This window comes from Mustela erminea, chromosome 10 (genome assembly GCF_009829155.1).
Source record: "Mustela erminea isolate mMusErm1 chromosome 10, mMusErm1.Pri, whole genome shotgun sequence".
Lineage (NCBI taxonomy): Eukaryota > Metazoa > Chordata > Mammalia > Carnivora > Mustelidae > Mustela > Mustela erminea.
Genome location: NC_045623.1, coordinates 22,611,852 through 22,639,735, shown reverse-complemented (window position 1 = coordinate 22,639,735; position 27,884 = coordinate 22,611,852). Strand labels below are relative to the sequence as shown.

The 27,884-nt window shown below is 37.0% G+C and overlaps 1 long non-coding RNA gene across 1 annotated transcript; it reads right to left on the bottom strand.

Moving 5' to 3' along the window:
* Positions 1-2,590: 2,590 nt before the first annotated feature.
* Positions 2,591-27,884, bottom strand: LOC116567577. Its single transcript, XR_004276264.1, has 4 exons — positions 27,874-27,884; positions 18,934-18,940; positions 18,122-18,128; positions 2,591-2,667 (listed from the first exon to the last, which is right to left on the bottom strand). It is a non-coding gene; the product is annotated as an uncharacterized LOC116567577 (long non-coding RNA).

The following is a 27,884-nucleotide window of genomic DNA, read 5'->3' as shown; positions in this document are numbered from 1 at the left end:
GAAATTAAATAAATTTATATGTTTTAAAATAAACAGCTTTATATATATTTTTATATATTATATATAATGTATTTATATAAAATATTTAACATAACTGTCACATTCGTGGCTTAAGCAGTATATCTTAAAATAGTGCCTGAGCCTGGATTTCCTTGTCTTTGGAATGATTGTGAAATAGAGGAGCTGAAGGGACTCTACTTTAGAAAGATTCCATTTCCACTCTTTTTCATCTAGGTCCTATTTACTTATGTTCTCTATTTCAGCTTGCATTTGAGTAAAAACCAAAGAAGCCATGTTCCCACTCAAGGAGGAAGTAAGAAAGTTAATCACTCTCTGAGTTTTGTCTTGGGCCCCCAAACACCTGATAATATCTAAGAAGAACAGGACCCCAAACATATTCTAGGACTTGTTCTAGGATTCTAGAATGAATATGACGTCAATACCCCCTACATTTAGTGATTTATAGAATAATACCTATTGTTCATCTGAGCCTCACCTTTAATCAGACCCTACCCTGGATTCCTGGAGAAACAGATATCCTAGACCACTTTTCTTTTCTTTTTCTTTTTTTTTTTTTTTAAAGATTTTATTTATTTATTTGACAGAGAGAGATCTCAAGTAGATGGAGAGGCAGGCAGAGAGAGAGAGATAGAGGGAAGCAGGCTCCCTGCTGAGCAGAGAGCCTGATGCGGGACTCGATCCCAGGACCCTGAGATCATGACCTGAGCCGAAGGCAGCGGCTTAACCCACTGAGCCACCCAGGTGCCCCCTAGTCCCCTTTTCAGTATAAATTCCTAATGCCATGTGTGGGGGAGATTCATTATTCTTTCCTTTCCAAGTCTCCCAGAAACTGCCTGCTATTCTCTATCTGTCATTTACACTATTCAGTAAACTCTGCTTTCACTCTCTCTGGCGTCTGTTTGATTTCTGTTTTGGGAGAAGCCAAGGATCCTCTTGGTGGTCCTCAGGGACCCCACTCGGGGTCCTCGGAACCAGCCTGCCTACATCAACTGCATGCAGTTTTGCAGGCTACATATTTTACAAGGCATGTAGCTTAAGAGATGTAGGGGATGGGGTGATCTAGATGGTGCTGAAGCCATGATTCTCTTTGATAAAAAGATTTGCCTCTAGGCTGACAGAGTCCTTAAACAAACTTCTTTTTACTGGTCCATTTGTTCTTCTCTTCCTGATCCAGAAACAGTAGGTTTGAATGGAAAGGCATTACTCTTAGCATGATCACTTTTGCAGGAGGACTACAGAAAAGGTCTTAGGGTAGACTTATTATAAATCAAGTCAAAAAAATAATGATTATGCATGTTATCAACATATAAAATATATTAAAATTTTTCTTTTTACCAGCCAGTTTTTACTCAGCACATTTTGTCACTGTCAAACTATATGATTATATGTCTTATCCGATTAAGACAATCATAGTCTGGATATCACAAATGGTAATTGTTTCATTGGATTATAAATACTTACAAAATTTACATCTTATATTCCCTCTCAAAATGTAGATCTTCCCTATCTGTTACCTAGCAAACAAATTTCACATACAATGGATTTTTCTCCTAACTTTTCTGTATTGATGAAACAACCTGATCTTTACCTATGTAATTTATTTATACAGACATATTCCCAAATCTTTTTTCTTTTACCAATCAAATCTGCTATCATACCATTTGCTATTATGCATTCCTCCCTACATAGGTCATTCTATCTATTGATTCACAGAACTTGCTTACTCTTGTCTCATGGGACTCTACAATCTATAAAACCTGTACAAACAACAGGTTGAAACATCCTTACACTATGCATTAGGGACAACTACAGACGGTATTGAGAGTCAGTGTGCACTCTTGGTTTACATGACCTATTTTGATGTGTTTGTTTATTGTTGATGTTTCTTGGAGCGAGAGAGAAAAAAAAAAAAACACTGGAAAAGTGGAAAATACAACCAAAATTCATTTCTCTCCATCCAAAATTACAAATGCTAATTTTTGCCATTTACACTTAAACCTAACTTTTATAAAACAAAAACAACATGGATATATTGAGTTCCATTTAATCAACTCTAAGGTGTTTGGCATTTTGAGTTTGTATTTTCTAGTTTTTTATCCATGTTCTTTTTCATTCAAGATATTTATTCAAACCCATCAGCAAAATGGACAGATCGGTTCTATAACACTGTCATGTTTTAAAGCGCAAGACAGTAATTATATATGATAATATACACTGCTACATACAAATTAACTGATCAGAGCACAACTTTTCAATGTTCAAGACATAATGAGTTTTCCTGCAAAAACAGCACCTTTGTGATATTTTTAACTTTAGTATTCCTGTCTTTCTTCACCCTCTCCTTCAGCAGAATCCACACCATTTCATAATCCTTCTCAAGAGCAGCTTTGACCTCATAGGCCTCAGAACATCCTCCCTCCTCCATACCCTCATCCACATATCATTGAACAAAGGCACACTTGGCATACATCATGTCAAACTTGTGGTCCAGGTGAACTCAGGCTTAGCAATGGCTGTGGTGTTGCTCAGCATGCACACAGCTCACTGTACTTTGGCCAGGTCTCCACCAGGTAATTAATGCCATCTCTGAAGCCAGTGGGGCACCAGTCCACAAACTGGATGGTACGCTTGGTCTTGATGGCAGCACTGAGAACCATGTCACCACAGTACAATAGGCAGGAAGGCATGTATTTACCATGGGGAGGGTTCACATTTCACCATCTGGTTGGCTGGCTCAAAGCATGCATTAGTGATGTCTGCTAAAGGAAGTTCTTCATGGGAGGCATTCTCAGCATAGATGATAGGGACATGTATAGTCAGAGGGAAGTAGATGCAGGGACAGGGCACAAGGTTGGTCTGGAGTTCTGTCAGGTCAACATTCAGGGATCCAAGGGAAGCAATGATGGAGGACACAGTTTGACCTATCAACTTATTCAAGTTATTGTAGGTTGGGCATTCAATATTGAATTTTCTACTACAGATGTAATGGATGGCCAAATTGTCTACCATGAAGGCACAATCAGAGTGCTCCAGGGTGGTGTTGGTGGTGAGGGTGGAATTGTAGGGGGTCAGCTACAGCTATGGAAACTTGGGGAGCTGAGTAAATGAAAAACTCGAGTTTGCACTTCTTGCCATAACTATGGAGAGATGTTCCATCAGCAGGAAACTAGATCCCCCTCCAAAGCTGTGGAAAACCAAAAATCCTGAAGAGTTTGTGCACTGGGCAGCAGCCAGTTTCCAGATTCAGTCCAAGACAAGGTCAATGAAATAAAATACCACTGCTCTGACTCCCATGACAATCATTTAGGTTTAGTCTCCATCTATGCATAAGTAGTAAAGTCTAGTTTTGTCCATTTCTTAATTTAAATTTTATTTTTTAAAGATTTTATTTATTTATTTGATAGAGAGCATAAGCAGAGGGAGAAGCAGGTGGAGGGAGAGGGAAAAGCAGGCTCCATGAGGAGCCTGATGTGGGGCTCTATCCCAGGACCCAGAGATCATAACCCAAACCAAAGGCAGCCACTTTACCGATTGAGCCCCTGGTTCTGTGCCCTTTTTAAATTTAAGATTTTATTTTTAAGTAATCTCTACATTCAACATAGGGCTCAAAATCACAACCCTGAGATCAAGAGTTGTATACTACACTGACTGAGCCAGCCAGGTGACCCTAGTTTTGTCCATTTTTGAAATTCATATCAATGGAATCATACACTGTATATTTAAAGTGTCTTTCAGTTGACATGGTACTATTTAAATTCAAATATATAGTTTGCACATGTCCTTGATATATTGTGTGTCATTTTATGAATATACAATTTAATTCTTTATTATTGACAGATATTTGGGTTGTTTCATTTTCTTAATATAACCAACTTATGTATCATAGGGTAATTGAGCATTCATTTGTCAAGAGTGTACACTTGGAGTGGAATCATGTTTGATAGGATATGTGAATTTCTAATTTGACCAGTTAATTTTAAACTTATTCCTAATGTCAGCATGCTAGTTTATATTACCAGAAGTACATCAAAATTTCTTTGCTCTACACTTTTGGAGAAATAGAATTGTTTATGATTTAATGTATTAAAAGATGTATAATAGATACTGATTACAGTGAGTGTAAAATGGTATCTATTATAGTGTTACTTTACCTTTACTTGATTGTTAATTGGATTAACTGCATTTTCATGTTTCCCTTCTAAAGTACTTTAGGACTTTTTCTGAAAATTATGTAAGATTTTTACTCATCTTTCTATTGGATTATTTCTTATTTATCATTTATTTGTAGGATTTCTTTATACATCGTGGATATTGATTCCATATTTGTGTTATGTACTACAAATGTACTCTGTGGGGTTTTTTTTAAGATTTTATTTATTTATTTGACAGACAGAGATCACAAGTAGGCAGAAAGGCAGGCAGAGAGAGAGGAGGGGAAGCAGGCTCCCTGCTGAGCAGAGAGCCCAATGTGGGGCTCCATCCCAGGACCCTGGGATCATGACCTGACCTGAAGGCAGAGGCTTTAACCCACTGAGCCACCCAGGTGCCTGTAGTTTATTTTTTTATACGTTTACATACCTTGGTTTTTCCATCAATGGCAGATAGACCTGATTCCCAAACTGCCCTGAGCCATTCCAGGATACCTCACTGAATTCATAGAGGTGCTCCAGGATATTTTACATTTTCAAAGGAAATTCTGAGCAACACAGAACACCTGTGGAACAATGTGTAAAATGCTTTCTTGAGGAAGTTTATAGCTTCAATATTAAATTGTACTACATTCTTTTGAATGATAATATGTTTGCTAAGCTAGGTTTCTGGTGGGTTTTTTGTGGTCAAATGAAATTACCAGTCTAGACACAGACCATACATATTTTCCAAAATTAACTCAAAATCAATTATAGATATAAATGTTAAACTCAAAATTATAAAACTCCTAGTTTTATAGATAGAAGAATATAGAATAGAATATAGATAGGAGAAAACCTAGATGATCTTTGTATGGTGATGGCTTTTTAAGATACGACCCAAAGGTGTGTGTGATCCATGAAAGAAAGAATTGATATGTTGACCTGTACCCCTAGGGCCAATAATATTATATATATATATATACACATATATATATATATGTATATATATATAACATATATAATATATAATATATGTATATAACATATAATAATATATATGTTAATAAAAATGAATAAATTAAAAAAGAGTTGATATGTTGGGCTTCATTAAAATTAAAAACTTCTGCTCTATAAGAAAGAGCATCAGGAGAAATAGAAAAGTTCTAACTCTGGAACTTTTCTGGGAAAAAAAATTGCCAAAGACACATTTGATAAAGGACTGTTATTCAAAATATACAAAAAACTCTTAAACTCAGCAATAAGAAAATAAAACATCTAAGTTAAAAAATGGTCCAAAATCCTCAATAGACATCTCACCAAGGAAGATACATAGATGGCAAATAAGCATATGAAAAGATGTTTTACATCATAAGCCATTAGGGAAACGCTAATTAAAACAATAAAATACCACTACACACCCAATAAAATGGCCAAAATCCAGAACACTGACAAAACCAAATGCTGGTGAGAATGTGGAACCACAAGAATTCTTATTCATTGTTGGTGAGAATACAAAATGGTACAGCCACTTGGAAGACTATTTGGTGCTTTTTTACAAAACCATTTTTAACTCTTGCCATACAATCTAGCACTCAATACCCATTGGTATTTACCCAAAGGACTTAAAATTGACTGTTCATGTAAAAACCTGCAAATGGAGTTTGGTAGCAGTTTTAACTGTAATTGACAGAACTTGGAGCAACCAAGGTGTCCTTCAGTAGGTAAATAAATAAATTAACTGTGGCACATTTACAGGGGAATCAGATCTAAAAAGAAATGAGCTAGTGAGGCACCTGGGTGGCTCAGTAAGTTCAGCAACCAATTCTTGGTTTCAGCTCAGTTCATGATCTCAGGGTGATGTGATGGATCCCAGGTTGGGTTCTGTATCCAGCAGGGAGTCTGCTTAAGATTCTCTCCCTTTCCCTCTACCCAGCAACCCCCACACACTTGCTCTTTCCCAGTAAATAAACAAATAATAAATGAATAAATAGAAATGAGCTATCAAGTCATGAAAAGATACGGGAGAAATGTCAATGCATATTATGAAGCAGGGAAGGTAATTTAAAAGGCTACTCACTATGCTATTTCAACTGAAATTTTTGAATAGACAAATTATGAAGACAAGATTAGTTGTTGCCAGGAATTGGAGGAAGGGGGAAGGATGAACAGATGGATCATAGATGATTTTGGGGGCAGTGAAAACTGTGTGATACCATAATGATGGATATATGTTATTATACATTGGTCCAAACCCATAAGATGCAAAACACCAAGAATAAGCCTTAATGTAAATATGGACTTTGGGTGACTGTAATGTGTTGTCATAGGTTCAACAATTATAATTAAGGTACTACTCTGGTAGGGGATATTGATAATAGGGCAGTCTATGCTTGTGAGGGCATGGGGGAAATAGGAAATCTCTGTATCTTGTTCTCGAATTTGCTATAAATTTGAAAGAACTCTAAAAATAGTATTATAAGAAAAAACATTTTAAGAGGCAATTACCAGTCAAAAATAAATTTGAAAGAGAAAATAAGGGTGGCAACATCCAATCTAATTCAAAGCTCAACAAGTAGTACAGCACTCAACAGGCACACATCCCATTAATAAGTTAGTGAGGTTATTTAAGAATGAAATAAAATTTTTTTTCAATTTAAGCACAATTAGTTTTCAAATAGCTTCTATACTTTTAGGATATAAACATTAAGTTTTTGGAAGCTAATTATTAAATAAACAGAATGGTTGAGTATTTCTTTTGGCCTATGAATATCATGAAAAAAATTGAGACCCTACGGATGTCATAGATAGACAAAATTTAAGAACTTCTGGAATAGTGTTGCAGTAAGAAAGGCTGTAATTGATTGGTTTGGGAAAAGGTGCAGGCATACCTCAGAGATATTGTGGGCTCAATTCCAGACCGTGGCAATAAAGCAAATATTGCAATAAGTCATTGCAATGTAAGTCAAATAACCTTTTGGGTTTCTCAATGCATATGAAAGTTATATTTTCACTATTCTATAGTCTGTTAAGTTTGCAATAACATTATGTATAAAAAATACATACCTTGATTAAAATAAACTCTGTTGCTAAAAAAATGCTGACCGTAATGCTCCTGGGTGGCTCAGTCAGTTAAGCATCCAGCTCTTGATTTCAGCTCAGCTGGTGAGATTAATCCCCACATTAGGTTCCACATTGAGCGGGGAATTTGCCTGAGATTCTCTCTCTCCCTCTACCTTCCCCAACGCTTGCTTGCCCTCTCTGTCTTTGTCTAAAATAAACACATTTTTAAAATATGCTAACCATCATCTGAGTTTTCAGTATGTCATCATCTTTTTGCTGGTGAAGGGTCTTGCCTCATTGTTGATAGCTTCTGACTGATCAGGGTGGTGGTGCTGAAGGGTGGGGAGGCTGTGACAATTTCTTAGAATAAGGCAACCATGAAGTTTGCTACAACAATAGACTCTTCTTTCATGAAGGGTTTCTCTGTATCATGCAATGCTGCTCAATAGCATTTTACCCTCAGAACTTCTTTCAAAATTGGAATCAATCCTCTCAAATGCTGCTGCAGCTATATCAATTAGTTTGGATATAATATTCTAAATTCCCTGTTGTCATTTCAAAAATCTTCACTGTATCTTCACTAAGAATAGATTCCATTTCAAGAAATCACTTTCTTTGTTCATCCATGAAGAGCAACTCCTCAGCTGTTGAGGTTTTATCATGAGATTGCTACCATTCAGTCACATCTTCAGGCTCTGCTGCTAGCTCTCTTGCTGTTTCCACCACATCTGTAGGTATTTCCCCCACTGAAGTCTTGAGCCCCTCAAAGTCATTCATGAGGGCTGGAATCAACTTCTTCTTCTTCTTCTTCTTTATTTTTTTTTTAATTTAAATTCCAGTTAGTTAACATACAAGGTAATATTAGTGTCTGGTACAATACAGAGATTCAATACTTCCATACAACAACTGGTGCTCATCACAAGTGTGCTTCTTAATCCCCAACATCTGTTTAACCCATCCCCCTACCCACATCCCCTTTGGTAGCCATCAGTTTGTTCTCTATTATTAAGAGTCTCTTTCTTGGTTTCCATCTCTCTTTCTTTCCCTTTGTTCATTTGTTTTGTTTCTTAAATTTCACATATGAGTGAAATCATATGATGTTTGTCTTTTGCTGACTGACTTACTTCATTTAACATTACACTTCCTAGTTCCACATTGCAAATGGCAAGATTTCATTCTTTTCGATAGCTGAGTATTATTCCATTGTATATATGTCACAACTTCTTTATCCTTTCTTCAGTTGATGAACACTTGTGCTCTTTCCATAGTTTGACTATTGTTGATAATGCTGCTATAGACATTGGGGTGCATGTATCCCTTAGAGTTAGTATTTTTGTATTCTTTGGGTAAATAACTAGTAGTACAATCACTGGATTATAGAGTAGTTCTATTTTTAACTTTTTTGGAAACTTCATACTGTTTTCTAGAGTGGTTGCACAAGTTTGCATTCCCACCAATAGTGCAAGAGGGCTCGTTTTTCTCCACATCCTCACCAACACCAGTTGTTTCTTGTATTGTCAATTTTAGCTATTCTGACAGGTGTGACTGTAGTTTTGATTTCTATTTCCCTGATTATCAGTGATGTTGACTATCTTTTCATGCATCTGTTGGCCATCTATATGTCTTCTTTGGAAAAATGTTTATTCATGTCTTCTGCCCATTTTTAAATTAGATCATTTAAGTTAAGTTTTATTAAGTTCTTTTTTAGATACTAAGCCTTTATCAGATATGTCATTTGCAAATATCTTCCCCCAATTCCAAAGGCTGCCTTCTAGTTTTGATGATTGCTTCCTTTGCTGGGCAGAATCTTTTTATTTTGATGTAGTCCCAATAGTTTTTATTTGCTTTGGTTTCCCTTGCCTCAGGAGACTAGAAAAAAAGTTTCTGCTGCTGATGTCAAAGACATTATTTTCTGTGTTCTCCTCTAGCGTTTTTATGGTTTCAGTTCTCACATTCAGGTCTTTAACCCATTTTGAATTTACTTTTGTGTATGATGTAATAAAGTGGTCCAGTTTCATTCTTCTACATGCTGCTGTCTAGTTTTCCCAGCACCATTTGTTGAAGAGATTGTCATTTTCTCATTGCGTATTCTTTCCTGCTTTGTCAAAGATTATTTGACCATATAGTTATGGGTTCATTTCTGGTTTTCTATTCTGTTCTATTGATCTATGTATATATATTTTGTGCTACTACCATATTGTTTTGATTACTACAGCTCTGTAATATAACTTGAAGTCTAGAATTGTAATGCCTCCAGCTCTGCTTGTCTTTTTCAAGGTTGCTTTGTCTCTTCAAGGTTTTTTGTGATTCCATACAAATTTTAGGATTATTTGTTCTAGCTCTATGAACAATGCTGTTGGTATTTTGATAGGGAATGCATCAAATGCATAGATTGCTTTGTGTAGTATGGATATTTTAACAATATTTGTTCTACCAATCCATGAGCATGAAATGTTTTTTTTTCATGTTTTTTTCAATTTCTTTGTGTCATTTTCAATTTCTTACATCAGCGTTCTGTATTTTTCAGAGTACAAGTCTTTCAGCTTTTTGGTTAGGTTTATTCTCAGTTATCTTATAGTATTTGGTGCAATTGTAAATGGGTTTGATTCCTTGATTTCTCTCTCCTTGAAAAGAGAAAGCTGTAGAAGTACAACAAATTTCTTTACATTGATTTTGTATCCTGTTACTTTACTGAATTTGTGTATCAGTTCTAGCAGTTTTTGGTTAGAGTCTTTTGGGTTTTCTATATAGGGTTTCATGTTATCTGCAAGTATGGAATAGACTTCTTACAAACTCCTATTAATGCTGACATTTTGACCACTTCCCATGAATCAAAACATTCTTAATGGCATCTACAATAGTGAATGCTTGGCCATAAATTTTCAATTTTCTTTGCCCAAATCTATCAGAGGAATCACTACCTCTGACTGCAATAGCTTTATGAAGTGTATTTCTTAAATGATAGGACTTGAAAGTCAAAACACTCCTTGATCAATGGCTGTATAATTGATGTTTTGTTAGCAAGTATAAAAACAACATGAACCTTGTTGTACATCTCCATCAGAACTCTTGGGTGACCAGGTCTTTTCAATGATCAATAGTGTTTTTTTTTTAAGATTTTATTTATTTATTTGTCAGATTGAGAGAGAGAGAAAGTAAGCACAAACAGGGGGAGTGGCAGGCAGAGGGAGAAGCTGGCTTCCCACTAAACAAGGAGGCTGATGTGAGATTCGATCCCAGGACCCCAGGATCAAGCTGAAGGCAGATGCTTAACCAACTGGACCACCCAGGCATCCCTGAGCAATAGTATTTTGAAAATAATATTTTTTTCTGACCAGTAGGTCTCAACAGTGGGCTTAAAATATACAGTAAACCATGTTGTGAATGGATGTGCTGTCATCCATGCTTTGTTGTTCCATTTAGAGAGCACTGGCATGAGGAGATTTAGCACAATTCTTAAGGGCCCTGAGAATTTCAGAATGGTAAATGAGCATTGGCTTCAACTTAAATTTATCAGCCACATTAGCTGCTAACAAGAGGCAACTTGTCTTTTGAAGCTTTGAGCCAGGCATTGACTTCTCTGTAACTATGAAAGTCCTAAGTGACACTTTATTTTAGTATAAGGCTATCTCATCTACACTAAAAATATTTTGCTTAGCATGTCACCTTCATTAATAATCTTAGCTAGATCTTCTGGATAATTTGTTGCTTCATCTTGCATTTTTGTTATGGAGTTTTTTTTTTTTTTTTTTTAATCTCATGAAACTTCCTCTGCTAGTTTCAACATTTTCTTCTACAGCTTCTTCACCTCTCTCAGCTTCCTAGACTTGCAGAGTCACAGGCTTCCTCTGGATTAGGCTTTGGCATAAAGGAATGTGGTAGCTGATTCAATCTTCTATCTAGACTCTTACAATTTTCTCCATATCAGCAAATAAGGCTATTTCACTTTCAAATCATTTATGTATTCACTTGAATAGCAATTTTAATTTCCTTTGAGAACTTTTCTTCTGCATTCACAACTTGGCTATCTGTTTGGTATAAGAAACTTTATTTTCAGTTTATGTTGGCTTTGGACATGACTTCTCACTGAACTTGATGATTTCTAGCTTTTGATTTAAGGGGAGAAATGTGCAACTCTTCCTTTCACTTGAACACTTAGAAACCCTTGTAGGATTTTTATTGGCATAATTTCAGTATTGTTGTGTCTCAGGGGATAGGAAGGCCTGCGGAGATGGAGAAAGATGAGGAACTGAAGGTTGGTGGGGCATTCAGAACAAACACATTTATTTTTCAAATTTACTGTCTTCTATGGGCATGGTTTATGGCATCTCAAACAGTTACAATAGTAACATCAAAAATCACTGATCACAGGTCACCATAACAAATATAATAATACAAAGGTATGAAATACCTTGAAAATGACCAAAATGTGCTACAGAGACACGAAGTGAGCAAATGTTGGAAAAATGGTGCCCATAGACTTACTTGATGCAAGGTTGTCACAAACTTTCAACTTGTAAAAAATACAATATCTACAAAGCACAAAGTACAATAAAATGAAGTATACCTGTGCAAATTCTATAATTAAACATGTAACTAATAAACTGAGAGACTGAATTGGAAACTGAATGCCTCTTCATACTGTGCCTGGATAAGTTTTATTTCATTGACCGAATAGCAATTTCAATATGGCCATTTCTTTGCTTAAATTTCTTTGCTCAAATTTGTCATCATGAAATTTTATTCCTCATAATTAAATAATCCTTAATGGATTACTTAAAGGGTATCTTGGGGGGAGGAGTCAAGATGGCGGAGAAGTAGCAGGCTGAGACTACTTCAGCTAGCCGGAGATCAGCTAGATAGCTTATCTAAAGATTGCAAACACCTGAAAATCCATCGGCAGATCGAAGAGAAGAAGAACAGCAATTCTGGAAACAGAAAAACAACCACTTTCTGAAAGGTAGGACCGGCGGAGAAGTGAATCCAAAGCGACGGGAAGATAGACCCCGGGGGGAGGGGCCGGCTCCTGGCAAGCGGCGGAGCAACGGAGCACAAAATCAGGACTTTTAAAAGTCTGTTCCGCTGAGGGACATCGCTCCAGAGGCTAAACCGGGGCGAAGCCCACGCGGGTTCAGCGTGGCCTCAGGTCCCGCAGGGTCACAGAAGGATCGGGGGTGTCTGAGTGTCGCAGACCTTGCGGGTATTGGAACGGGAAAGCCGGCTACAGAGACAGAGCCGACAGTAAGCTCACAGCTCGGTGTTACCTTGAACTGGTCGCAGGCTCGGTGAGCTCGGAGTGCTGCCGGAGGTCAGGCAGACGGGAGTGACTGGCGCTGTTCTCTGAGGGCGCACTGAGGAGTGCGGCCCTGGGCTCTCGGCTCCTCCGAGCCGGAGACCAGGAGGCCGCCATTTGTATTCCCGTCCTCCGGAACTTGACAGAAAGCGCTCAGGGAACAAAAGCTCCTGAAAGCAAACCCGAGCGGATTACTCACCCCGGCCCCAGGTAAGGGCGGTGTCATTCCGCGTGGGGCAAAGACACTTGAGAATCACTACAACAGGCCCCTCCCCCAGAAGATCAACAAGAAATCCAGCCAAGACCAAGTTCACCTACCAAGCAGTGCGGTTTCAATACCAAGAAGAGCAGCAGAATTCCAGAGGAGGAGAAAGCCAAGCACGGAACTCATGGCTTTTTCCCTGTGATTTTGTTTTAGTCTTGCAGTTAATTTAATTATTTTTCTTTTTCATTTTTTGTTTTTTTTTTCCTCGTCTTCGGGTAAAATTTTTTTTTTTTAACTGTTACCTTTTTCTTTTTTTAACGATTTTTTACTAGTTTATCTAATATATATATTTTTTCTTTTTTACATTTTTCTTAGGTGTTTTCTTTATTTTTAATTCTTTTCTTTTCTTTTTTTTTTCTTTTTTCTTTTTTTTTCTTTCTTCCTTTTTGAACCTCTTTTTATCCCCTTTCTCCCTCTGCACGATTTTGGATCTCTTCTAATTTGGTTAAAGCATTTTTTCCTGGGGTTGTTGCCACCCTTTTAGTATTTTACTAGCCCCTTCATATACTCTTATCTGGACAAAATGACAAGACGGAAAAATTCAACACAAAAAAAAGAACAAGAGGCAGTACCGAAGGCTAGGGACCTAATCAATACAGACATTGGTAATATGTCAGATCTAGAGTTCAGAATGACAATTCTCAAGGTTCTAGCCGGGCTCGAAAAAGGCATGGAAGATATTAGAGAAACCCTCTCGAGAGATATAAAAGCCCTTTCTGGAGAAATAAAAGAACTAAAATCTAACCAAGTTGAAATAAAAAAAGCTATTAATGAAGTGCAATCAAAAATGGAGGCTCTCACTGCTAGGATAAATGAGGCAGAAGAAAGAATTAGTGATATAGAAGACCAAATGACAGAGAATAAAGAAGCTGAGCAAAAGAGGGACAAACAGCTACTGGACCACGAGGGGAGAATTCGAGAGAGAAGTGACACCATAAGACGAAACAACATTAGAATAATTGGGATTCCAGAAGAAGAAGAAAGAGAGAGGGGAGCAGAAGGTATACTGGAGAGAATTATTGGGGAGAATTTCCCCCATATGGCAAAGGGAACGAGCATCAAAATTCAGGAGGTTCAGAGAACGCCCCTCAAAATCAATCAGAATAGGCCCACACCCCGTCACCTAATAGTAAAATTTACAAGTCTCAGTGACAAAGAGAAAATCCTGAAAGCAGCCCGGGAAAAGAAGTCTGTAACATACAATGGTAAAAATATTAGATTGGCAGCTGACTTATCCACAGAGACCTGGCAGGCCAGAAAGAGCTGGCATGATATTTTCAGAGCCCTAAACGAGAAAAACATGCAGCCAAGAATACTATATCCAGCTAGGCTATCATTGAAAATAGAAGGAGAGATTAAAACCTTCCAGGACAAACAAAAGCTGAAAGAATTTGCAAATACCAAACCAGCTCTACAGGAAATATTGAAAGGGGTCCTCTAAGCAAAGAGAGAGCCTACAAGTGGTAGATCAGAAAGGAACAGAGACCATATACAGTAACAGTCACCCTACAGGCAATACAATGGCACTAAATTCATATCTCTCAATAGTTACCCTGAATGTTAATGGGCTAAATGCCCCTGTCAAAAGACACAGGGTATCAGAATGGATAAAAAAACAAAACCCATCTATATGTTGCCTCCAAGAAACTCATTTTAAGCCCGAAGACACCTCCAGATTTAAAGTGAGGGGGTGGAAAAGAATTTACCATGCTAATGGACATCAGAAGAAAGCAGGAGTGGCAATCCTTATATCAGATCAATTAGATTTTAAGCCAAAGACTATAATAAGAGATGAGGAAGGACACTATATCATACTCAAAGGGTCTGTCCAACAAGAAGATTTAACAATTTTAAATATCTATGCCCCCAACGTGGGAGCAGCCAAATATATAAACCAATTAATAACAAAATCAAAGAAACACATCAACAATAATACAATAATAGTAGGGGACTTTAACACTCCCCTCACTGAAATGGACAGATCATCCAAGCAAAAGATCAGCAAGGAAATAAAGGCCTTAAACGACACACTGGACCAGATGGACATCACAGATATATTCAGAATATTTCATCCCAAAGCAACAGAATACACATTCTTCTCTAGTGCACATGGAACATTCTCCAGAATAGATCACATCCTCGGTCCTAAATCAGGACTCAACCGGTATCAAAAGATTGGCATCATTCCCTGCATATTTTCAGAACACAATGCTCTAAAGCTAGAACTCAACCACAAAAGGAAGTTTGGAAAGAACCCAAATACATGGAGACTAAACAGCATCCTTCTAAAGAATGAATGGGTCAACCAGGAAATTAAAGAAGAATTGAAAAAAATCATGGAAACAAATGATAATGAAAACACAACGGTTCAAAATCTGTGGGACACAACAAAGGCAGTCCTGAGAGGAAAATATATAGCGGTACAAGCCTTTCTCAAGAAACAAGAAAGGTCTCAGGTACACAACCTAACCCTACACCTAAACGATCTGGAGAAAGAACAAGAAAGAAACCCTAAGCCCAGCAGGAGAAGAGAAATCATAAAGATCAGAGCAGAAATCAATGAAATAGAAACCAAAAAAACAATAGAACAAATCAACGAAACTAGGAGCTGGTTCTTTGAAAGAATTAATAAAATTAATAAACCCCTGGCCCGACTTATCAAAAAGAAAAGAGAAAGGACCCAAATAAATAAAATCATGAATGAAAGAGGAGAGATCACAACTAACACCAAAGAAATACAAACTATTATAAGAACATACTATGAGCAACTCTACGCCAATAAATTTGACAATCTGGAAGAAATGGATGCATTCCTAGAAACATATAAACGACCACAACTGAACCAGGAAGAAATAGAAAGCCTGAACAGACCCATAACCAGTAAGGAGATTGAAACAGTCATTAAAAATCTCCAAACAAACAAAAGCCCAGGGCCAGACGGCTTCCCGGGGGAATTCTACCAAACATTTAAAGAAGAACTAATTCCTATTCTCCTGAAACTGTTCCAAAAAATAGAAATGGAAGGAAAACTTCCAAACTCATTTTATGAGGCCAGCATCACCTTGATCCCCAAACCAGACAAGGATCCCACCAAAAAAGAGAGCTATAGACCGATATCCTTGATGAACACAGATGCAAAAATACTCAACAAAATACTAGCCAATAGGATTCAACAGTACATTAAAAAGATTATTCACCACGACCAAGTGGGATTTATTCCAGGGCTGCAAGGTTGGTTCAACATCCGCAAATCAGTCAATGTGATACAACACATCAATAAAAGAAAGAACAAGAACCATATGATACTCTCAATAGATGCTGAAAAAGCATTTGACAAAGTACAGCATCCCTTCCTGATCAAAACTCTTCAAAGTGTAGGGATAGAGGGCACATACCTCAATATCATCAAAGCCATTTATGAAAAACCCACCGCAAATATCATTCTCAATGGAGAAAAACTGAAAGCTTTTCCGCTAAGGTCAGGAACACGGCAGGGATGTCCATTATCACCACTGCTATTCAACATAGTACTTGAGGTCCTAGCCTCAGCAATCAGACAACAAAAGGAAATTAAAGGCATCCAAATCGGCAAAGAAGAAGTCAAATTATCACTCTTCACAGATGATATGATACTATATGTGGAAAACCCAAAAGACTCCACTCCAAAACTGCTAGAACTTATACAGGAATTCAGTAAAGTGTCAGGATATAAAATCAATGCACAGAAATCAGTTGCATTTCTCTACACCAACAGCAAGACAGAAGAAAGAGAAATTAAGGAGTCAATCCCATTTACAATGCACCCCAAACCATAAGATACCTAGGAATAAACCTAACCAAAGAGACACAGAATCTATACTCCGAAAACTATAAAGTACTCATGAAAGAAATTGAGGAAGACACAAAGAAATGGAAAAATGTTCCATGCTCCTAGATTGGAAGAATAAATATTGTGAAAATGTCTATGCTACCTAAAGCAATCTACACATTTAATGCAATTCCTATCAAAGTACCATCCATCTTTTTCAAAGAAATGGAACAAATAATCCTAAAATTTATATGGAACCAGAAAAGACCTCGAATAGCCAAAGGGATATTGAAAAAGAAAGCCAACGTTGGTGGCATCACAATTCCGGACTTCAAGCTCTATTACAAAGCTGTCATCATCAAGACAGCATGGTACTGGCACAAAAACAGACACATAGATCAATGGAACAGAATAGAGAGCCCAGAAATAGACCCTCAACTCTATGGTTAACTAATCTTCGACAAAGCAGGAAAGAATGTCCAATGGCAAAAAGACAGCCTCTTCAATAAATGGTGCTGGGAAAATTGGACAGCCACATGCAGAAAAATGAAATTGGACCATTTCCTTACACCACACACAAAAATAGACTCAAAATGGATGAAGGACCTCAATGTGCGAAAGGAATCCATCAAAATCCTTGAGGAGAACACAGGCAGCAACCTCTTCGACCTCTGCCGCAGCAACATCTTCCTAGGAACAACGCAAAAGGCAAGGGAAGCAAGGGCAAAAATGAACTATTGGGATTTCATCAAGATCAAAAGCTTTTGCACAGCAAAGGAAACAGTGAACAAAATCAAAAGACAACTGACAGAATGGGAGAAGATATTTGCAAACGACATATCAGATAAAGGACTAGTGTCCAGAATCTATAAAGAACTTAGCAAACTCAACACCCAAAGAACAAATAATCCAGTCAAGAAATAGGCAGAGGACATGAACAGACATTTCTGCAAAGAAGACATCCAGATGGCCAACAGACACATGAAAAAGTGCTCCATATCACTCAGCATCAGGGAAATACAAATCAAAACCACAATGAGATATCACCTCACACCAGTCAGAATGGCTAAAATCAACAAGTCAGGAAATGACAGATGCTGGCGAGGATGCGGAGAAAGGGGAACCCTCCTACACTGTTGGTGGGAGTGCAAGCTGGTGCAGCCACTCTGGAAAACAGCATGGAGGTTCCTCAAAATGTTGAAAATAGAACTGCCCTATGACCCAGCAATTGCACTATTGGGTATTTACCCTAAGGATACAAACGTAGTGATCCAAAGGGGCACATGCACCTGAATGTTTATAGCAGCAATGTCCACAATAGCCAAACTATGGAAAGAACCTAGATGTCCATCAACAGATGAATGGATCAAGAAGATGTGGTATATATACACAATGGAATACTATGCAGCCATCAAAAGAAATGAAATCTTGCCATTTGCGACAACATGGATGGAACTAGAGCGTATCATGCTTAGCGAAATAAGTCAAGCAGAGAAAGACAACTATCATATGATCTCCCTGATATGAGGAAGTGGTGATGCAACATGGGGGCTTAAGTGGGTAGGAGAAGAATCAATGAAACAAGATGGGATTGGGAGGGAGACAAACCATAAGTGACTCTTAATCTCACAAAACAAACTGAGGGTTGCTGGGGGGAGGGGGTTTGGGAGAAGGGGGTGGGAGTATGGACATTGGGGAGGGTATGTGCTTTGGTGAGTGCTGTGAAGTGTGTAAACCTGGTGATTCACAGACCTGTACCCCTGGGGATAAAAATATATGTTTATAAAAAATAAAAAATTAATTAAAAAAAAAGGGTATCTTTAAATAAAATAATAAGCCCTATATACCTGTTACCTCTTAATTTCCTGCTTTAATTGTTATAATTAGCAGTTCCTTCTTCTGTTTAATGCTACACAGCTGTAACAAGTAACCTTTAGCTATTTTGATTATCTTTATAAAATTTCAATATTTTAAACTTGTTTTTATTTTTTATTTTCTTAACTTTTTTTAAAAGGTTTTATTTATTTATTTGACAGAGAGCAAGGAAGGGAGAGAGAGAGAGAGAGAGAGAGAGCACAAGAAGGGGGAGTTGGCAGGCAGAGGGAGAGAAAGAATCAGGGGTACTGGAGAGCAAGGGAAGCCTGGCATGGGACTCAATCCTAGGACTCTGGGATCATGACCTGAACTGAAGACAGTGGCTTAACCAACTGAGCCACCAAGGCACCCCAAGTTTATCAGATTTCTGAGCCTTCTGATTTTATAGAATAAAAATTCCCATAGCATTTTTTTAACCTCTGTGAAGTTATGGCTGTTGTAATTGGAGAGAAAGAAAAATAAGAAAATCTGTTATATGTACAACTGTACTTCTTTTCTCTGACAGTTCTTTTTCTCTCCTTTATGTAGGAAATGAATGAGCAGAGGTTCTGTGTGGGACAAATACCAATGATTTCATTAAGTTAAGCTACTTTTACATTCATTTTGCACATGATGGACAGAGATATTTTTGGGCCCAATTCTACTCTTTTTGAACTTTATTTATCATACTTTTACATAATTTTTTAAAAATTGTGTATCAATCTTAAACTGATGTATTTCCCCAAATAAGTAAGCTAAATAAAATACTAAAATTGTGGGGTGCCTGGGTGGCTCATTGGGTTAAAGCTTCTGCTTTCGGCTCAGGTGGTGATCCCGGGGTCCTGGAATCAGGCCCCACATAGGGCTCTCCGCTCAGCGGGGAACCTGCTTCCTCCTCTCTCTCTGCCTGCCTCTCTGCCTACTTATAATCTCTGCCTGTCAAATAAATAAATGAAATCTTTAAAAAAAACACTAAAATTGTCTTTGGAACAACTTTATAAGTAAAATTTCTCTCATAAAAGCTGTTATACTATACAAAATATATTTACATCTTATTTGAAGCTCACAACCACTCTGTATTTTTGAAGATAAAAGAAAAAAATAACTTAAGTAGATAAGATTATGTTCCAAAACTTACTTTGATATCACTAGATAGAAATCATATTTTAAATCTGGATATTCTGACTTAATATCAAATATCCATTCCAATGTACTATGTTAGATCACTTTTTTATAGAACGGAAAAAGGAAAAAGAAAAACGTTGTTGACAGGTTCTTTTGTATTTTATTTTCCTTAAGAAAAAAAAATTTGAAAGAAAATATTAAGTATTCTAAATAATATTATTTGCCTCTCTTTTCATGGTAATTGTGATTTCCCCACCTCTTGCTTTAATTTATGCAAACTAATTGGAATGTCTTTCTCAGCACCTGTGGAGTTATTCTACAGCTGTGAGATATTCCAGCTCTAGTCTGTGTGCCTCACTTGGCTTGCTATCTGTTTTGATAACCAAAGTGTTTTTTTTTTTTTTTAACACTGCTATACCTATTTCCTTATGTATTATTAATGTCTGTTTTAATGGTACAAGGGCAGAACTGAATGATGTGACAGAGACTATACTGGCCTGCAATGCAGGAAACATTTACTATCTGGACCTTTAAAAAAGAGTTTGTCAACCAGTTTTCTACTAACTAAAGTAAACAAGAAAATTCTACTACACTTCTAATTATTAAACCCAGATTGGATAAGCAAGCTAAGAGAAAACATTTAAAAGGAAGCTATGGCTTGCAGGGGCCATAATATATTTTGTATGTTAGGAAGAGTAATATTGACTTGTAGGTCTAATCCTAGACTCTAAGTTGTTTTTTTTTAATTCCTTGTATATTCTTGTTTGCTTTCTCATAAATTTTACTTCACTAATAGATATAATAGCATTTACTATTAAACCCAGGTATTTAAGGATGACTTAGTTCAAAAAGAAAGGAGAGAGAGTAAAATATTCCAGGCAGAGGAAATAGTGTTTGGAAACACATATGGAATTGGGGGAATATATAATTGATATTGTCAGAGTAAAAGGTATGTAGGGAAATATTTACAGTTATAGCATATACATTAGTATATAACTTCTCTGTATGTTGTGGATTAAAGATGATGACATTTTCTTAACAAATCTCCCCATAAGATGTATGAGCTATATTTTTCTCCTTAGAATATGGACAGATTATTGACTTCTGTGACCGATAGAATATAAAAGAAATGACACTGTTTAAATTTCTGAACCTGTCTCTAAGGAACTGTCAGTTTCCACTTCCTGTCTCTTGGAATCCTCACTCTTAGAATCAGCTGCCGTGCTGTGAGAAGCCCAGGCAACATGGAAAGACACATGGGTTTTCTCCAGTCAAGATCCTCAGTTGAGCTCCTGGCCAATGACCTTTTATCAAGTTAGAGTCATGTGAGCTCATGACTCACATGCAGCTCAGTTGAATCTAGTTTTTAATAAATGACTTCCACATCAGCTGCTATTTGACTGCAATCTCATGAGATCCCTGAGCAAGATCTATTTCATTGACCAACTAACTTTTGACAAAGCAGGAAAGAATATCCAACGGGAAAAAGATAGTGTCTTCAACAAATAGTGTTGGGAAAACTGGACAGATACATGCAGAAGAATGAAACTGGACCACTTTCTTATACCATACACAAAAATAAATTAAAAAATGGATGAAAAATCCAAATGTAAGACAGGAAATTATCAAAATCCTAGAGGAGAAAATATGCAGCAACCTCTTTGGCCTCAGACACAGCAACTTTTTACTATAGATGTCTCTGGAGGCAAGGGAAACAAAAGCAAACATGAACTACTGGGACCTCATTAAGATAAAAATTTTCTGTACAGTGAAGGAAACAATCAACAAAACTAAAAGGCAACCTACAGAACTGGAGAAGATATTTGCAAATGACATAGCAGATAAAAGATTAGTATCCAGAATCTATAAAGAATTTCTCAAAATCAACACCCAAAAGACAAATAGTCCTCTTAAGAAATGGGCAGAAGACAAAAACAGACAAATTTCTCCAAAGAAGACATAAAAATGCTGATAGACACATGAAAAGATGCCCAACATCACTCATCATCAGGGAAATACAAATCAAAACCACAATGAGATACCACCTCACACCTGTCAGAATGTCTAAAATTAACAGGAAACAAAAAATGTTGGTGAAGATGTGGAGAAAGGGAATCCCTTATATGCTATTGGTGGGAATTCTAACAGGTGCAGCCACTCTGGAAAACAGCATGGAGGTTTCTCAAAAAATTAAAAATAGATCTACCCCCAGGACCCAGCAATTGCATTACTAGGTATTTATCCTAAAGATCCAAAAATTCTGATTCAAAGGGACATATGTGCCCAATGTTTATAGCAGCAATGTCCACAATAACCAAATTATGGAAAGAGCCCAAATATCCATCAGCTGATAGATAAATAAGTGATATATATATATATATATATATATATATGTATATGTATATGAAGTGGTATATACAGATGATATAACATATAATAAATATATAATATTTATACATTTATTCATCAAAAGAATGAACTCTTGCCATTTGCAACAATATAGATGGGACTAGAGTATGTTATGCTAAGTGAAATGTCAGTCAGATAAAGAAAAATATTATATGATATCATTCATGTGTGGAATTTAAGAAATAAACTAGATGAATGGAAGGAAGGGTGGGAAAAAATAAGATAAAAACAGAGAGGGAAACAAACCATAGGGACTCTTAACTACAGAGAAGAAACTAAGGGTTCTGGAAGGGTGGTGGTTGGGGGGATGGACTAAATGGGCCAAGGACATTAAGGAGGGCACTTGTTGAGATGAGCACTAGGTGTTGTTCTATGTAAGTGATGAATCACTAAATTCTACTCCTGAAACCAATACTACACTGTATGTTAACTTGAATTTAAATTAAAAAAGAATAAAGAACTATTCCATTGAGTCCAGTCAACCCATGGAATTGTAAACAGCAATAATAGATTCTGATTTTAAGATTCGATGTAATTCATTGTGCAGCAATAAGTCATCAGATCATTGTTTCTCAAAATGTTCATGAGCAGCATGTCCATGAATCTAATATTTTAGTTTATTGAAAATGTGACCAAAAGAGATACTGTTAAATTTAGCATAATGAGCCCTTAAGCTCTACTGATTCACACGCTCCAAAATCTTGTAATAGGAGAAAGAAATAACATTTACCTGATTTTGTCTCTGATTTTCTTTGTGATGACTACTCATTTTTTTTTTATTGAAGTATAGTTGACCTACTATTAATTTCAGGTGTACAACATAGTGATCTGACAATTCTGCACGTTACACAATGCTCACTACAATAAATGTAGCTATCATTTGTCACCATAGAACGCTATTACAATATTATTGACCATATTCCCTATGCTGTGACTTTTCATCCCTGTGGCATTTATTTTATAACTGAAGTTCATATTCATTTCTACATGATTTTAAAATATGGACATTCAGTGCACCTGGGTGGCTTAGTCATTAGGAGTCTGCCTTTAGCTCAGGTCATGTTCCCTGGTCCTAGGATCAAGCCCTGCACCAGGCTCCCTGCTCCGCAGGAAGCCTGCTTCTCCCTCCCACTCCCCCTGCTTCTGTTCCTTCTCTCGCTGTGTCTCTCTGTTAAATAAATAAATAAAATCTTCAAAAATATATATAATATGGAAATTACAAATCAAGTTACGGTTTTCTCCTACCATGAGATTCAGTTTAACAAATGTAAAGGAAAAAAATGAAAAAAAAAAAAACAACCCCTCAAGATAGTCAATATAATTGTGCTCATTGTATTCATCTTTCAGCTTTTTAATATGATTAGTGTTGTTATGGATTAAAAAGAAATAAAGAAAAAAGCTTTTTAGCAAAGCCCAGACAGAAACCTTTTTTCTCATTTTGGTGCAAAATTAGTTGCCTTAATTTTTTTAAGAAGACTGGGGTTTTTTGTTGTTGTTTGATTTGATATTTTTAAATTTAATTTTATTTTATTTTCAGTGTTCCAAAATTCATTGTTTATGCACCACACACAGTACTCCATGCAATACATGCCCTCCATAATACCCACCACCAGACTCACCCAAATCTCCACTCCCCTCCCCTCCAAAACCCTCAGTTTGTTTCTCAGAGTCCACAGTCTCTCATGGTTTGTCTCCCCCTCCGATTTCCCCCCACTCACTTCTCCTCTCCATCTCCCAATGTCTTCCATGTTATTTCTTATGCTCCACAAGTAAGTGAAACCATATGATAATTGACTCTCTCTGTAGGATGCTTAACTGAGTCACCCAGGCACCCTTTAACCATTTTTAATTTAAAGACAAGCTCTTCCTTCCTAGCACTTGCGAAAGCAGATGGGTTGACAAAACCCAGAAACATCTCCCGTTATAATGCTCATGGAGTTGTCCCTGAAAAATCTCTTATTTTTAATACCAAACTATCTCAACAGAAGCAGAAGAAACTACAGCTGCTCAAAACTTTATCTTTCCTGTCTGGACAGGTGGAGAGAAAATGCAGTTATCATAACCACAGAAAGCTAATTCTTTCCACAAGAAATAATAACTGAAAAGTACTGTGGACAAGAAAAAATAAATGTACTGGGATCCCCAGAGAGAATAAGAATATGAAACAAGGAGACACATTGAGAGCTCCAGGTCAAATTCTTCATTCTTGGAATATACTAATAAAAACTGTGTCCAAACCAGTAGGTGCCCTAATCTTTTCACTCTTTGAACTTGTAATGATGGGTGAGAGAAATGATGTGGTGCTGAATAATGATGATATACTTTAAGGTAAGCTTTGGCTACAAAACTTCATGCCACATTAGGAAATTACCTCAGGCTTATGAGTATCAGTCTATTGTGGTAGAATATCCCCAAATAAATGAAAAGACACCTAGTATATAGAGCAGAGAAAACATATTAAAGGAGAGATCAAAGTCAGGTCCTCAAGAAGTGGTTTATGCTCCTGGACTGTAAAAAGATAGGCTTAACATAATTTCTGGCCCTCATGCTATATTGAGAACATGGAAATAAAATAATCTACATTTATTTTACAGGGCACTAACAGGGAAGATACAGCATGCCACTTTTTTTTTTTTTTTAAAGCTTTTATTTATTTATTTGACAGAGAGAGACACAGTGAGAAAGGGAACACAAGCAGGGGGAGCGAGAGAGGGAGAGGCAGGCTTCCCGCCAAGCAGGGAGCCAGATGTGTGCCTCAATCCCAGGACCCAATTCCATATGTAAGTGAACTCATGTGATTTTTTTTCCCAATTTTTTACTTGAAAAATTATTTTTATTTTTATTTTTGAAGTATAGTTGATATATAATGTATTAATTTCAGGTATACAATATAATGATTCAACAATTGTATGCATTACTCAATGCTCACCATGATAAGTAGATCAGACAGCATTTTTCTTTCTCTATTTGACTGTTTCACTTAGCATAATGCCCTCAAGGTCTCTCCACATTGTTTCAAATGGCAGGATATAATTCTTTTTTATAGCTGAATTATATTCCATTGTGTGTACATATCACACTTTTTATTATCCATTCATCTCTTGATGGATACTTAGGATATTTCCAGGTCTTGGCTCTATGAATAATGTCACAATGAACATGGTGATACAGATACCTTCTTGAGATAATGACTTAATTTCCTTCAAATATATACTCCAAAATGGGGTTGCTATATCAAATGTCACCTCTACAGTTAATTTTTTGAGGAACTGTCATAAGTTTTCCACAGGATTGTACCAATTTAGACTCCCACCAACAGTGTACAAGTATTTCTTTTTCTCCACATCTTCCCCAATATATTATCTCTTGTCTTTTCGGCAATAGCCATTCTAACAGGTATGAGGTGATAACTTATTGTGGTTTTTGACTTGCATTTCCCTGATGATTAGTATGTTACGTGTCTTTTCACATACCTGTTGGCCATTTCTATGTCATCTTTAGAAAAATGTATATTCAGGTCATTTGCTCATTTTTAACTGGATTATTTGGATTTTTATCTATTTATTTATTTATTGCTATGGAGTTGTATGAGTTCCTTACATATTTTAGATGTTAATTTCTTATCTGGTATATAGTTTGCAAATATTTTCTCTTATTCCATAGTTTTCTTCTTCACACTATTGATTGCTTCTCTTTTTGTGCAGAATTTTTTAGGGTACTCTGAGGCACAAACGTGAATGTCTCCTGTCTGATCCCTGTGGCGGCAGGTCTGCTTGTGACCTATGGCTGGGAGAGAGCCGTGCATTTGTATACAGCCTTTTTAACATTCTGGGAGTTCAGGCAGGAGTCTTTCTTGCTGGGTCCTGGTGCCAGCAGGCCTCTTCATGGGCTATGACTAAGAAGATCCTGGAATTGAGTGTATGTCTCCCATTGAGACCCTGGGCCCTGAGGACTGCTGGCAGATTGGTAAACTGTGGCAGTGAGGAAGCTGGAACCCCATATAGAGCCCTTTCAGGATCTCCAGGGTCATATAGTACTGTCCCCTTAGGGACTCTGTACCAGCAAACCTATTTATGGATGGTAGCTGGGACAGGAGTCCTATTGCAGGGAACTGTCAGGATTTACAGTCTAGCTGAAATTGTGCTTGCCTCCAGGCACAGTGGCCAAGAGGGGCTGAAGCCAGCTCACAAACCACTTCAGGGTCTGCAGCTTGAATTTTTTATGTTTGTCTCCTGATGCATGAATGAGCACGGCTGCCCCCAAGTCCTTCGATATATGATGCTGGTGACAGAACCAAGCCGGATCTGTAGCTGAGTCCTCAGGGATATCGAACTATTTTGGGGTCTATAGCAGAATCCACAGCTGGTGTGTCAGCAGCCTGGATATGAGGCTGTGCTCCTTATATGGCTTTCCTAGGTCTTGGGCTGTCCTGAGTTTTCACAGGACAGTTTCAATTTAGGATCCCTAAATTGCACAAAGTCACTTTTGTCCTTCAACGGGTGTCAAGCTGTTGTCATTGAAGTGGATATAAGCAATGGACATCTAATTCAGCCATATTACGGATGTCCTAACTGTATTCCATCTGCTTGGTTGTATATCTTGTTGATTCTAAACAGAAAACGATTTATCCCTGTTAACATTTCTATTATTACCTCCCTGTCCCACACTTACTTGGCCATTTTTTTAAGAAGTAAATAATTCACCAGCATCTCCCATGAATGATATATACATGTTCAATAAAAGACTGTGAAGTAGATTGTTTAAGGCTCATCAATATGCCAGCCCTGGAAAAATTAGGCATACTATTGAGTCCATGCCAAGATTATTTTAAGGCACTTGAAGGTTTTTATTATTTTTCTAGCCAAAAAAAAAAAAATCCATTTCATAAGACACTGAATTCTGAAATTCCAATTAAACATGTGTACAAATATGTGAGAAAAATTATATTTATTTATCTGAGAGGAGCAGAAAGGTGTTTTTATTGGTCATTTTTATTTTACCTTATTTTATTTGTATTTATTTATTTATTTATTTTTAGAGAATGAGAGTCAGGAAGAGGGACAGAGGGAGAGAGAGAGAGAATCTTAAGTGCTGGGTGTGAAGCCTGAAGTGGGACTTGATCTCACAATCCTGAGTTCATGTCCTGGACTGAAATCAAGAGTCACATGCTTAATTGACTGAGCCACCTAGGCATTGCTGGCCAATGTTTGTAAATGAGAGTATCCTTATGTGGATCAACGTCACACTGATCATTTTATTACAATATAAATTCCACACTATTGTTTTTATTTTTTAAATCCAATTTAACAATACTACTCTCCTACTTAGAAAACATAAGTGATGACTTTTTGAACAAAAGAACATTGCCTCAACATATTTTCTGACATATATCAAACACTTAATTAGTATTAATTAAATAAAACCTTATTTCTCTTAATATGGGACATAAATGTACAAAATTCTTGCCAGTCAAAAGCACAGATCTCCAGCATTTCAAATGTTTTTCAGAGAACTCAACCATTGATTTAATCAACCTAGCATTTGCCAAATGTTTATTTGAGCTAATTTGATATTTGAGATAGAGATTATGATAAACATATGTCTTTGTTTGGGCTGCTCTAACAAAATACCACCAACTGAGTAGCTTATAAACAACAGAGTTTTTTCACACAGTTCAAGTTTCACACTAGTCAAGGCCGCAGCAGGATTGCATTCTGGTGAGGCCTTTGTTCCTGGTTCACAGCCATCGCCTTCTTTATAGGACCGCACATGGTAAAATCAGTCTCTGTGATAGCTCTTTTATAACAGCTCTAATTCTCTTAACGATGGCTCCACCCTCTTAACCTAAACACCTCCCAAAACCCCACCTCCTAATACCATCACCTTGGGCTTTTAGATTTCAACAAACCACTTTTGGGA